The 14,008-nt window shown below is 42.7% G+C and overlaps 1 protein-coding gene across 4 annotated transcripts in view; it reads right to left on the reverse strand.

Moving 5' to 3' along the window:
• The window catches only part of OTUD7A (OTU deubiquitinase 7A), a 227,748-nt gene that overhangs the window by 110,964 nt on the left and 102,776 nt on the right, over positions 1 to 14,008 (reverse strand). For 3 of the 4 annotated variants that reach the window (XM_075897706.2, XM_075897700.2, XM_075897704.2), the window contains one exon: positions 13,667 to 13,803. The gene's annotated coding sequence lies outside the window, so the exon portion shown is untranslated. Of the gene's footprint in view, positions 1 to 9,875; positions 11,713 to 13,666; positions 13,804 to 14,008 lie in introns of all 4 variants that reach the window. The other variant, XM_089781887.1, reaches the window with a different exon arrangement.

Raw genomic sequence — 14,008 nt, forward strand, 5'->3', positions numbered from 1 at the left:
AAACTCTAAATGTCTGATTAACATTGCTGATACCACTTGACTCATGAGGTAATGTGAAAGATAAAGGCAAATTGTTATCCTTTTCAGAGGGGAAATGTTTTACTTTCAGACCTATATGGTACACCCCCCATTTTGCATAGCTCCAGAAACCGAAAAATATTTTTAATGAGTTATATCACATGATAATGTATTTAAAATTTTAAAAAAGAATATCACTTAATTCTATTGTCTAGAGGGTGGACTAAGTAAGTAAAATGAATCTATGAAATTAAACCACATCTGATGCAGTAAACAACTGGTTTCTTTTAACTAAGACTTCCTCTGTTTTCTCCATGTGAAGCGCATCCCACAGCATTCAGACAGTTACAATAAAGACTTTTCATCCTCTTCTTACAGCATTTCTAAAGATGTTCCACTTTTGAAGAAACATTTTGCCAAGTGAACATTTGCAAAATATTTGAGGAAGCAAAATTAAACAACCAGATCCATCAGATTAGATTTGCTTTGCATTTGAGTTGACAAACCACAAACAGTAAGGGAACTGGAGTTAATGCTGTCACTCAGCTTTTTCTTCACTAGGCTGTAATAGCGTATAGATATGAAAGGTCACAAATTGCTCAGAAACTCATCTGCCCAAGTAACAAGGTGGTGAATTATTAAGGAAAGAGCAGCAGCCTGAGTAATGGAAATAAAATGTGTAATTAAATATAACATATAGCAATTATTTTGAATCTCTATAGTATTTACAATGACCAACACAGAGACTCACGTCTATTAGTAATTAATATAGACTACCTAAGGAAAACTTGGCTATTTCCAAACATGGATTGTCTTCTTCTCAGTCCTGGTTCATTTGGGCTAACTTAACTTCCACTTCATTTTATCCTTCATGACCTCAATTCAGTAAAGTGCCTCCATTTATGATACCACTTAAATACATGCTTAATTTCCAGCATTCTAAGTTAATGGGACTTATGGGCATTAAAGTTAAGCCTTTAATGAGATACTGCCTTGAACTGGAGAGGACTTAAAGCAGATGCCTAAGTGCTTTTGTAAACTACTGTCAGTTTCTGTTGGAAACACATTTTCATGAATTCCCACAAAACGAAGTCTGCAAGATATGTAAACTGGAGGTGGTGGAAAAATGGACAAAATTTCACACAAGAAAAATGAGATCTCAGATTTATTTCTGCTTCATGAGGCTCAAAACATATCAGAGAGAGAGGTAAGAAAGACTTTCTATGTAAAACTGGCACGTTTGACACTCAGAAATCTTGAATTTTTAAATAGTGTTATGTAATATGAGAGATAAAAGGATTAATTGTCCACATCTTCCATCTCACATGGTCATTTACAGCTGTTCAGAGTGAGTGGAAAATACTACCAAGTTATACAACATTTACATCTATTTTGCAGAAGTAGCTAGGACTACAGAAGCAGTGTACCTGGCTGATACAATTCTTTACAGAAAAATTTAGAATGCACCCTGCACAATTGCTTCATTAAAATGGCTTTCTATTATCTTTATTCTATAGTACCATTAAGCATTTGTTTTAAGAATTCATAAGCCTTTCTTAAGTAAGACTTTGGTGGTTATATTGTGTCTGATAAAAACACAGAAAAATACTAGCACATCTTTAGCTACAAAAATGTCACTGGTTTCAATTCATGGACATCTGTCCAGAATGGCAAATGTGTGTAAGCAAAAATATGAACAGCTGACACAACGGTAATGATATTCTCTACATCCATAGTGTTCTATCACTGCAAGAAGTATAAGAGATTTACGGGCAAATTGACACTGTTTGCAAGAATGAATTCCTTATTATGTTCATTAATTGTATTGCTATTATTTGGGGGGCATTGAAATGAGGAACTGACACCTTTTGAAAGGAATAAAAAAAGTTAACACTTTATATTCCAAAATCAAGTTGAAAAAATAGTTTAAAATATAGATCACTTGGGGAACCCTCCCCCCCCCAAATCTGCATGTGCATGAGTAGTATATATGGGAAATGACATAAAATCCTCACCAGTTTAAGTGACAGGTGCTCATCTACATGGTCTGTTAGCACACTGCCAGCTGGGATGTAAATCTACAGCACTTTAGCCTGCCGCACATTAAATGAACATAATGAAGTGGCTGCCCTTCATGGGTAGAAAAGGGTTGAAAAGTAGCCTTAGGGAGGCTGTGCCAGAGGCAGCCAATCAGAGAAGGGCTGAAAGAAGCAGACAATCAGGGCCAAGCAGGCCCATATAAAAAGAAGCAGAGGAAGGGAGTTCTCTGCTGGGAGCCCAGGGAGGAAGAACGAGGTCTCTGGAGCATTGAGAAACGTGTCAGCACCCTGGACAGAGCAGTGCTGCTAGTCTGGTCTAGGGGAGCAAGAGGCAGCTCCTGGCTGGCTGCTATGGTTTGCATACTGAAGCCCTCACAAGCAAGAGGATGGTGGAGAGATGTGGAAGATGGATAATGGATTGTAGCTGGCCACTAAAGGGAGGGTCTCGACGGTACATTGCATTCCATCCTCCTCCCCTCCCCGCCCAGAAGGGGGAGAGCAGAGTGTGTGGCATGATCTGAGGGCTGTATTGCTGAAGAGGATGCTGTGATCCTTGGTGAAATATGGGTCCTAGAGCAGGAGTGACAGTGGTGAAGCGCCACCCAAAGAGGGCACACTACCATGCTAAGTCCCAAGTCCACCAGCAGGAGGCACTGGAATGGTGAGCAAACACCATTATGCTGACTAGATAGACAAGCCCACACTGTTAACATTTCTAAAAACTAAAGCTACCTATTGACTCAGACATAACTGAAACATTTTTATATGCCCAAAAGAGATCTAGGTCCAGATTCAGGACAGCGCATGGGTTGTACTTACAGCATATGTTGAGGTACTGCTGATATCAAATGACTAAATATTTTGCTGAATTGAGACCCTAGGCCATGTGATAGAGTGGTATCTCTTGCCATGAAAGAGCAAAATCATATACTGTAAACTTTTATGCCAGACGTTTGAAATTTCAGAGCATTTCTGGATCTCTGAATGCTTCTCTATTTTCAAGTGGTATTGATTTTTCATTTGGATCTGATAAAGAGATTATAACACTCTCTGCTGTGGAACTTACCGCAGTTGCCTATGTCTTTGCGTTTGTGTTACTGCAGCCCAATCTACACTTTTACTTTAATGGAAAGCTCTAGCTCTGGCATAACTCACCTGCTTAACAGTTCTGCAGTGTTAGCCACAGAGATCCTGTACAACCAGAGACTCTGCTGCCTTAATTCTATTTGCTTCAAGGTGCAATTTAGGTTGTGACATAGTTGTTCTCTTGTGCAAATCAGCCTAGTCTCAAGATTTCCCCCCCATCTCCCTGGATACTTGAGTGATCACCTCCCCAAATGCTATTGTGGTAGTTGAAGTCATTTAGGGCAGATATACCCCTCTGGATGTGACCATTTGGGCAGCCGGTGACAGCACATTCTCAAACTACAGAGTTTCCTTGCCCCAATGGGTCTGAGAAAGCTCAAGTCTCTTGTCCTTCCAGGACCTAAGTCAATCTCTTTTCTCAGACTCTGGTCAGAGTGGGGTATTGAGGTAGCATGTCCGAGTGTGCGTGTGCAGTAGCAAGTCTGCTGGCGACAAGTTTTCCCATGCTGGGCCTGCACCCACAGAGTTTTATAAGAATTACTTACTTACTTACTGCCCGTTACGCCAATGGCGCATAGGGCAGCAACAAAGTCCTTCCACTTCTGTCGGTCGCAGGCCAAAGCGCCTATTGTTCCCCAAGTGTGATGATGGTCTTTTAATTCTTGTTCTACCGTTCGGCGCCAGGTTGTTTTTGGTCTTCCTCTCTTTCTCTTCCCATCTGGTTTCCAGTGGAGTGCAATTTTCGTAATAGATCCGTCTTCTCTTCGTAACACATGACCTATCCATCGCCAACGTCTTTTCATAATTATAGTGGCCATGTCTTCTTGTTTACACTGAGACAGTAGGTCTTCGTTAGAAATTTTATTTGGCCAAAATATCCTGATTATTCTTCTAAGATTCTTGGTATGGAATGTAGACAATTTGTATAGTTGTATAGTTTCAGCTTGGTACGCACGCTGTACTTTGAGGATTTCCAGATGTTATTCATACTGATAAAGGTATTTCATGCTTTACTCAGTCTATTCTGAATGTCTTGCTTACTTCCACCATCTGGGGTGATGATACTACCCAAATATACAAATCTATCAGTAAAAGGAAGATCGTTGTTACTGATCTTGATGGGGGTTTGTATTGTAGTGTTCAGAGTCATGACTTCTGACTTCTTCTGATTTATCTTAAGGCCAACCTGTGAACTATACTTATTTAATTTATCTGTTTTATCTTGCATATGCCGATGAGTGTGATTTATAAGAATTAGAATACAAATAATCAGTTAGATTTTCAGGGTGGCTCTTTAAGAGCTGTGGACTGCATAGGAATATTCTGACACCTGGCCGTCTGGTTTTATTTTTAACCCTTAAGAAACTATCCCAACCTGAAATGTCACACAGCATTGGCATTAACCATGTTCCTCGGCAAAAAGCGAATCTCAGGGACCTAATTTGTAAAAAGGAGAGTTTTTGTGCATGAGGGTGGAGGAGTTGAGTTGGGATATATAATCCCAACAGGCCCTGTGTCCTTGCCGGGTCAGGAACCTCTTCTTACTCCTCAAAATTGTATTTGAGACTTACCCAGCTCCCTCTGTTGCCTGAAGCTGGAAAAAAGCTGAGGACAAGGGGTTCTGAGCAAAGCAATAAGAGACTGGTGTGGATGAGGGGCAGGTGGAAAGCAAGTGGGACTGGAATTAGCCTCAACCACTTGTAAGCTGGCGGAGTGTGGGGGCGGGGGGAGCAGCAGCAAGGGGAGAGACCAAACTGGTGGTGCTGAGGTCCATGGGGAGAACAGGGGCTGAGAATTCTCAACTCCAATCTATTACCTCAGAAAATGGAGGAGGAGCACAGAAGCCTTCACCCAGATTACAGAATTAAGGTCGTCGTTCAAGCTCAGCCTGATTGTAACAGCAGGAATCTTTCCATGTATCTGCTGAACGTGGCTGAATTTGACACTGCTGAAGAGAGGTCTTGTTGCATCATCTTACCTCTCCTCACAGGTTATGACATGTTGTCCAAGCTCTGCAGGACTTCAGTGTGGAGCTTACTGCTTCTCATCCTCCTCTTTTAAATTGCTACTAGCTGCTTCCATTGGGTAGGAAATACCATCCATTTGCCAATGAGACCCAGATTTACTGCTGACCCATCTGCTATCTTGACACCCTGTAATCACCAGTTGTGATACCTTTAACTCCCTGAAATTAAATATAATCACATTTTAACTAATATTTTGTTGCTCTCCCCACTGCACAAGACTGCTCTTCCACTACTGAGAATTTCTTTTTGGCTTTGTATACTTCTATGGAAGTTTCATAGCAGCCGTCCCCATCTACACAAACCTCTGAGTATCTAAGGTAAATCTATTCTTGTGACATCAGCCAATTCACGTTAGTGAAAATTAGAGCAATAGGTGCTGGAACTAGGGATGTGTGGGTATGTGTGTGCTGCAGCACCCCCTGGCTCGAAGTGGATCCATTATACATAGGAGTTACAATTTGATTCCATGGATCACAGCACCCCCACTATAAAAATTATTCCAGTGTTCCTGGCTAGAGCTAATATGTCTGTGTCATAATCAAACTAAAGTATAAACTGACATTTCATGGACACAAAATTAGTTGGGTTATAAAACTAATGCGAATACTAGCGGGTTACAGGACACTGCTCAGTTCTTCAAATAAAACCCAGGACATTGCACACAGCCTACAGATGCAGTGAATGTCACCAGCGTGTGTGTGTTCATGTCCTGACTACTTTATTTTGGGACCATGTAATAAGGTAAAGTGCAGACGAGGCTCTAACATTTCTTCTCTCCACACTCCCCAAACAAATCCATGCAACTCCTTCCCTATAATTTAGACATTCATACATGGAAATCCTAATAGTGTTGTCTTCAAGAAATGAAAACCATCAGAGGAAATACAACTCTGCTCCAGAGACTGTTATGGTGAGTTAAAAAAAGGTTACTTGAATATTCTCTTGCCTGGAATCTCCACTGCAGTTTACATAAAAAAGTCTTGCAATCATGAAACTGGGATGATTTTTAAAATGCTATTTAATATATAGGCACATGTAAAGCCACTGCACTGTTATTTTGTCTCGTTCTCTCAAACCACAGACTGGAACTTTGGTAAGCTGAGATAGATTCCTGAAAAAGATCTCTCAAATGTCATACAGTGGCGGCTGAGTTTTCAGAGTAAAAGCCCACTAAGTCTGGGTTGGAAGAGTAAAGGAAGGGAAATCTTATCTGTGTCTGGTGCCTCTCTAATGATTGCCTTTCATTCCATCCTTTCACCTCACACTTTCGCTATTGCCACAAAAGGATACCATACTTTCCTCACGTCCCTGGAATTCACCATGCCACGTTCAAGTAGCAGCCAGCAACGTGTCTCCAAGTAGTGCTTGCTGATAACAGCTCAGCTCTGTGATTAAATGTTAAGGATTTAAGATGGTGGTTTTAAGAGGAGACTGGCTAAATCTACAAAATGGTATTTGTCTAATCATCAATCAAATTACTCCAGCAGATATGCTCAATAGCTAAGAATCCTTATTTGTGTTCAGAACTATAAATGATAGCTCATAGACAAACTGCATCTCCTACAGTTTGCTGCTCTCTTCCGGAGCATGTCCTTCTGGCCCATCTGGGAATTAGCTTTCAGCCAGTCTGATGCCCCCTCCTCTTGTTGGTCAACCCATAGTCCCCCCCCCGCTCTGGACTCAATTGCTCCCTCTTTTTGGCTTGGTCCTCCACTTGGGGCACTTTCATTTTCCCCTTCCAATGTAACCAAGTATGGCTGGATGGAGTGTCTGAGACCGTCCTCTGCTCCACTGCCCAGACTTTGACACTTCCCCAGTAGCTGGTAAGGGAACCGGGGCACACCTATCACCCTGGGTTCCACTTCAGGGCCTAACAACCACTGTATACACAGTCACAGACCCCTTTGTCGGGCTACCTCCCAACTCTCTTCTCTTGCTCTGCCATCTTCACTCCTCTCCCACAGGTTACCACTGGAGCTTCCTGTTTTGGTTTTCCCGGGTTCTTGTCTCAGTCTGTATTCCCAGGCAGGATCTCAGAACTTACTCCCTCCTAGGTCTTCTCCATGTCTCTTGCCAACTTCCCTCCACTCTAGTGAGTGACTGCAGCCCTCCTCTTACCACCAACTTCCTTTCTTTCTGCTTGTCCCAACTCCTCTCTCAACTGAGCATCATCAACCATTAGGTTTTATCAGCCCTCACCCTCCTCTATGTGCAGTCCATCACAGGGTTAACTGGCCCTTTTTACTTAGTTGGGCCTTGTATGGGGACGGACATCCCATCACACCTTCCTAATCTTGATTTTCAGTTGTTGAGGTGAAATAAATTTAAATATTACAGACATATTCTTTAGTTGTGTTGTAAACATGAGTACACCTAAACAGAACAAAAGAGATGAGTACTGCTTAAAGGAGGAATATGTCTCTCAGAAAACCCAATTGTTATTTTAGTCTAGCTAGATGTTATGGTTTATTTATTTATTTTATTCTGCAAGGAGGTTTAACGGTAGTTCAAATTAGGAGCTTTAATTCGAACTACCTAGTCAGTGCCGCATGTAGCCGCGGGCAGGTAGTTCAAACTACGGGGCATTTAAAAATGGCGGCGCCCGGGAACATGCAAATGAAGCCCGGGTTATTTAAATCCCGGGCTTCATTTGCGAGTTCAAATGCCTACATTAGCCACCCTAGTTCGAACTAGGGTGGCAGTGTAGAGATACCCTGAGTTAGGCAATGGATAGGCCTCTGGGGCACTGTGACCATTCTTCTTCTTCCTCACCAGTTTTGTCCCGCTGCCACTCCGCATTGATACTGTCTGACTATTGTACCAACTACTGTCTCTAGTCTTACACTTAGGCTGTTAACTCCCTGGGCAAGGATGGTCTTTGTTATGTACTTGTGGGGCCCTTGGCTATGACCAGGGCCTGTAGGTGCTACCACAATACAGATAAATGTTGATAAATAACAATAATCCCTTTGTACCTCAGCCTCCCATTGGTAATATGGGAATAGTAGTGCTCTACATCACAGAGCTGTTGGGAGAATAGATACCTGCCCACAAATAAACAGGTACTAGAATCATAGAACACTAGAACTGGAAGGGACCTCAAGAAATCATCGAGTCCAGTCCTCCACCCTCAGAGTAGGACCAAGCACTGTCTAGATCATCCCTGACAGGTGTCTGTCTAACCTGCTCTTAAATATCTCCAGTGATGGAGATTCCAAAACCTTCTCCCCTCCCCCAGGCAATTTATTCCAGTGTTTGACAGGCAAGACATTTTTCCTAATGTCCAACCTAAACCTCCCTTGCTGCAATTTAAGCCCATTGCTTCTTGTCCTATCCTCAGAGGCCAAGGAGAACAATTTCCCCCCCTTCTCCTTACAACACCCTTTTAGATACTCGAAAACTGCTCATGTCCCCTCTTAGTCTTCTCTTTTCTAAACGAGCCCAGTTCTTTCAGTCTTCCCTCATAGCTCATGTTTTCTAGACCTTTAATCAACAGGAAAAAAAACACCCAGGAAAAGCCGAATGACGCAGGGATTTTTTAGAATATGGGGGTTCGAAAACAATTTAGCTAAAATTTTGGGGCCACATTTTATAGTGGATCTCTTTAAATTTGCAATTTAATTTGTGGGCCGATCTACATTTGCTCATGCAAAATTAATGCCATTATTATGTACTCAGTGTATTTAATGACATTTTCCCCATATGGACTTTATTTTACTACTGATAAACATGCAGAACTCCAATTAACAGACCTGCCTAACGAGCAGAATTCACCTGAAAATGTTAACAAGACAGATGACTTTAGGCAACAAAGACCCAATTCATCTCTCGTTCCTGTAAACATAAACTTGTTCAGTCTATACATTATTTACCTGTCACCAGCCCAGTCACTGAAGCTCATCTATACAGATGACATCTGCTAAGAACTACAGGCTACAACTTCCTCTGAGCTGGAGAAAACTCTGAGTGACAATGCTGCAAAGCTGGTCAACTATTGTAGGACATGGAGCCTTCAGCCTAGCACCAGCAAGAGGCATAAAGGCATCTCTGTGTTACTTTTACAATGATTTCAGGTCCCCTCTAGATGTTATGATTTTAGACTTCTAAAGACTTTCTAAAACTCTTTGAACTTCCCCAGTTCTGCCTGTCAACAACACTAACCCAGCCCTCTGGAAATTTAATTAGCCATGACAGTGGGTGGCCCAAGGACCCTCACATGACTACAAAAGCAGCAGCTTTTCAACACATGTAATAAAGTGGTTTAGCACACACTACACCAGAAAAAACAGGTCTGCACTGAACAAAGGGGTCCCAATATTACACTTAGACAAGATATTTACACAAGGGCTCTTGTAATATCTTACAAGAACACTGTCAATGTTTAATAGGGTCTAAGACATAGATCTTGAAAGTTGTTTTGTGTGGGTGGACCTGGAGTGAAACTCCACTGAACAAAATGGGACTCCATGCATGGAAGCTTTTACATCTTTTATCTTATTTTACATTTCATAATGACAAAAACGCAACCTTTATGAGGTTTTATTCTGCATAGAGCACAAGTGACTTTGTGAATTTACGATGTCCCGCATTGTACCCTGTGTCACACACTGGTTTCTTTTGGTCTCCCCAAAATCCAGTCAGAATCAAATCTTATTTTGGAAAGGGAGAAAAAAAGTGGTCAAATTCAGGCTGTAAGCACATTTACCATAATTGCTGTTACCATGGGTTCATTCAGGCTATTTGCTGCCCCATGTTATGCTCTCTCAGAAGATTATTCCATCCAGGCACAGGAATACACCTGTGTGAAACATGGCGTAGAGTGATCAGAGGGTATATTCACTGATTAAGCTTTATATCCTAAGCCTGCAAAGTACTTAAGCACCATTTTAAAATACTAGTCCTCCTGGGATGGGTGGGTCACAAAGGACCCAGGTTTGTGGAGTAGCTCCCCTTCCCATAGGGACTGGGAACGCTGCCCTGTGGTCATCCACGGGGCTGCTTCTGGTCTCTCCTTTCCCTGAGCACCAATGACAGGGGTATCCTGGAATCCTAAACCCACAGCTCTTGCCTTTGTGGGTCTCTTCAAGCTGGCTGATGTCAGCAAAGGCAGTAACCATGGAATCTGTACCCAGCTGGAGCAGGTGAATTGTTCTCCCACTATTAATGACGGGTGCCAAACCTGAATGGCCCTGTAACACCAAGTTGCAACAGCATTCACTCAGATTGGACCCAGCTGTCCCATTGTCATGGAGGAGGAGTGGCCGAGCCAAACCTGAGTGGTGCTGTAGCTCATGTTCCAGGTCACAAAGCCACTCACTCAAATTTGTCCAGCTACGCCTCTGTCATGACAGAGGGGCGGCCAGGCCAGACTTGAGATGGGGGCCCTGTGAAAATACACCAGGTGCACGTTGGTTAATCTGGGCCTCATTTCTAGGGCTGCAACTGAACCCATGAAATCACACCAAAGCTGTCGCTGATCTTTCTGAACAAAGATACAAGATTGCCCAAGATCCAAAACTCAGATCGACAGGACAAAAAATAATTTAAAAAACTGCTCTAACCAAAAGCTGATGCTAACCACTTAGAAGCTTTTTCAACTGATACAGGATCAGATATCCTGTACCAAAGAAGAGAGATGATGAAAAAACTCAGCCAACATATATAAAAACCCCTGAAAACAGGAAACTAGCCAAGACAGTGCCATTATCTAAAAAACAGCAAAGAATAGAACAAAAAATTCAGTCCAATTATTTGAACTTCAGCCTTAGAGAAAGTATCATCATCTTTTTAAAGAGATCAGTTGGAGAGCATTTATTAACATAGTTAGGGTTTCTGAAGCCCTGTTAGTTTTAATCACCTATTATTTTCTAACTTGTTTGAGTTCTTTAAGGATAAATCTACCGAAAGTGATAAAAGGGCTCCACTGAATATTCATTGATCAGGAAACTTGCTAGAGAATATTTCACATTCAAGGTTAATGAATCTGGTACAAAAAGCCACAGGAGACCAAGTTGAATTTAAAAACTAGAGAATGAGAGATACTCTCTCACCTAAACCATCCACTTGCTTCATGAAAAATCTCTTTAGAAAACTTGAGGAGATAGCTTAAGTCACTGAGATAAACATGTGAATTTTCGCAAGATTTTCTAAAACAGCTAAAGAGCCTGAAGCACTTTCAAATGAACCCAAAATAGAGGCTAAGAACATGGACTCAACATGAATATTATTTATATTATAGTTATATAACACCAAAACATCACAAGGAGCTTTAGATAGATTTCAGAACAAAATGATTTCTACTTAAGGTTGCTCACCATCTACATCATACAGACACAGCAAATGAAAATAAAATGAATAGGGAAAACACAGTGCCGGGATGCACAAAACAAAACGAACTCATGGTGCTTCTAGGTTGGGATCCTCTATGATCTTGATTAATATTTTCAGCTCCACTCCGAAGTATCTTACTCTGTGAGATACCTGATCCACAGCAAAGCCAATAAGAGTCCTTCAACTGGTTTCAGGAGGTTTTAGTAAAGGACCTGAATGGTATTAAGGAAATTGTACTCAAAACTTGGTGGAAAGTAGAAGCAGAATAAGCAATGTAAATCTTATTAAAAAGAAACTGTAAGAAATCCCCCCAGAGAAACCATCCACACACTAAACCCAATGCTGGAACTCAATGAAAACTATTCTTTAAGGCCAGATCTATCCTAAAGGGGAAAGTTGACTTAAGATATGCAACTTTAGCTATGTTAATTATGTAACTGGAGTCAAAGTATCGTAAATCGTGTTTTGGCACCATCCACACAGTGGAGGGTTGACGGGAGCACACACTCCCTTTGACTTCCCTTCCTCCTCATGAGGAGCAGAGCTACTGGTGCGGATGGAAGCACGCTCTCAGTTCAGATTAGTGGGTCTTCACTACACCCCCCCTAATTCGAACCCCAGAAGATACACTGCATCCGTTTAGATGCATCTGTAGTGCAGACAAGCCATAAGCAGATTTAACAAGCGGTCAGAAGGGATTTCTGTGGAAAAGAGTAGAAACAAAATAATGTAACTTTTCCTTTTCCCCTGCCCCTGACACCACAGTCCTTTAGAAATTTGCTGGCTATTGCAAGAAACAAACTGCCCGAGAACATTAAAATATATCCTGTTTCTATTGTCCTTTCCTTTTTGGATATGGAAGTGATTGTGGACGTAACTCAGTCCTAAGATATGCTCATTGCTATGCACATCAGGGTAACCTGATAACTGTACAGGTGCAGCTGAGTTCTGAGTTATGGCCTCAGTTTGGCCTTTTGTCGTACTGGATTTTTAAAGTGTAGTTGCATTTTTTAAAAGAGCTATGTTGGCATAGCATGGTTGTATAAGCACAGCCTACTCTGACAGAGGGCTTTCTGTTGAGATAGGAACACCACTTCCCTGACGGAGGTTAGCTATGTTGATGGAAGCACTGGCTGTCTGCCCTCCTGGTGGTGGTGGTGGGGGTTATGTCATCATAGCCACATCAGTCTGGTGGGTGTTTTTTCCACTCTTCACCATTTTAAGTATGCAAAGATAAATTTCAAGAGCAGACCAAGCCTTACACATGTCTAAAGACACAAGGAACTGCAGGATGTTTCAGCTACCACCACAATAAAAGCAAAGGTAGAGTAGCTCTGAACACAATACAGAAAACAACAATCAGTCTATAGTCCCCACTTCTGTATAGTTAATTCTAACATTAACTGGAATCTAAATCTTCACTTATAGTCCTTTAGTTCATGCTGTACATAGGCCAACCCGAGCCCTTTTGGCGCCCTGGGATCGGGCGCGCGGCACCACCCCAGGCGCAGGGTGCATGCGCGGGCCTGCCCGTGGGGCGCGGGCCCACCCCCCGGGGCCCTCGGCGCATGTACAGGCCAGTCACGGCTGCTGGCGCGCTTCCCGGGGCCCGCCCCTGGGGCGCATGGCACATGTGCTGCCTGGCCCGGTCCGGCCAGCACTGCTGGCACGTGCGTCGGGCCGTGCAGGGCCCCGCAGCCGCGGGGAGAAGGGCGCTACTGGCCGGTGCCCCGGGGCTGGGGCTGGTACTGCGGGAGCCAGGCGTGCAGCTCCTGATGGCAGCTGTGTGCCCCTGACAGCTGCCATCAGGCGCCCCCCATCAGTTGGTGCCCTGAGCAGCTGCCCAGCTCGCCCATGCCTCCGTCCGGTTCTGGCTGTATACTTTCAACAACTGGACTGCTGATTTACAGTTTATTGCCGTGAACGTCCAATGTCATGGATAGTTGGCGGGGGGGGGGGGGGGGGGGGGGGCGGGGGGAAATATTTGAGGCATGCATTGACACCAATACAGAACATCACAACTTCAAATTCTGCATTAGAGCTCATTTGTATTTTCTCCAGTAGCCGAAAGCCAGACTGCTAATATTAGTTTATGCTTATTCTTGTACCACAAATAGTCACACAGATGACTAAAGCTATCTTTAACCAAGCTGTTCAATGACTTACTTTCAGCAGATTTTAAATACGATTTCCTTGAGGCATATATCAGATGGGCATTATGCTGCTGGTTTTCGGTGTGGAAAAGAGTCCATTTTTGCCACAGTAGAAGGTGTGAATAAGTGAAAATATGTCCCCTGAGAAATCTGAAAAAGAAAAGACTGTATATTAATCATCTTCCTTGCTTTGCACTCTTTGAATGACACCAATCAATGCATTTTTAAAAGTCTGCCCTACCCTTGTATATTAGGTGTCCACCGTATTGCACTGACATTGTGCAATAACATCGTCAATATCAAAGGTATTTGCATTGGGAAAGCAGATTAGTCGGGTATCCCTCTGCCCAGTCTG

Source organism: Pelodiscus sinensis, chromosome 14 (genome assembly GCF_052426305.1).
Source record: "Pelodiscus sinensis isolate ZL-2025 chromosome 14, ASM5242630v1, whole genome shotgun sequence".
Lineage (NCBI taxonomy): Eukaryota > Metazoa > Chordata > Testudines > Trionychidae > Pelodiscus > Pelodiscus sinensis.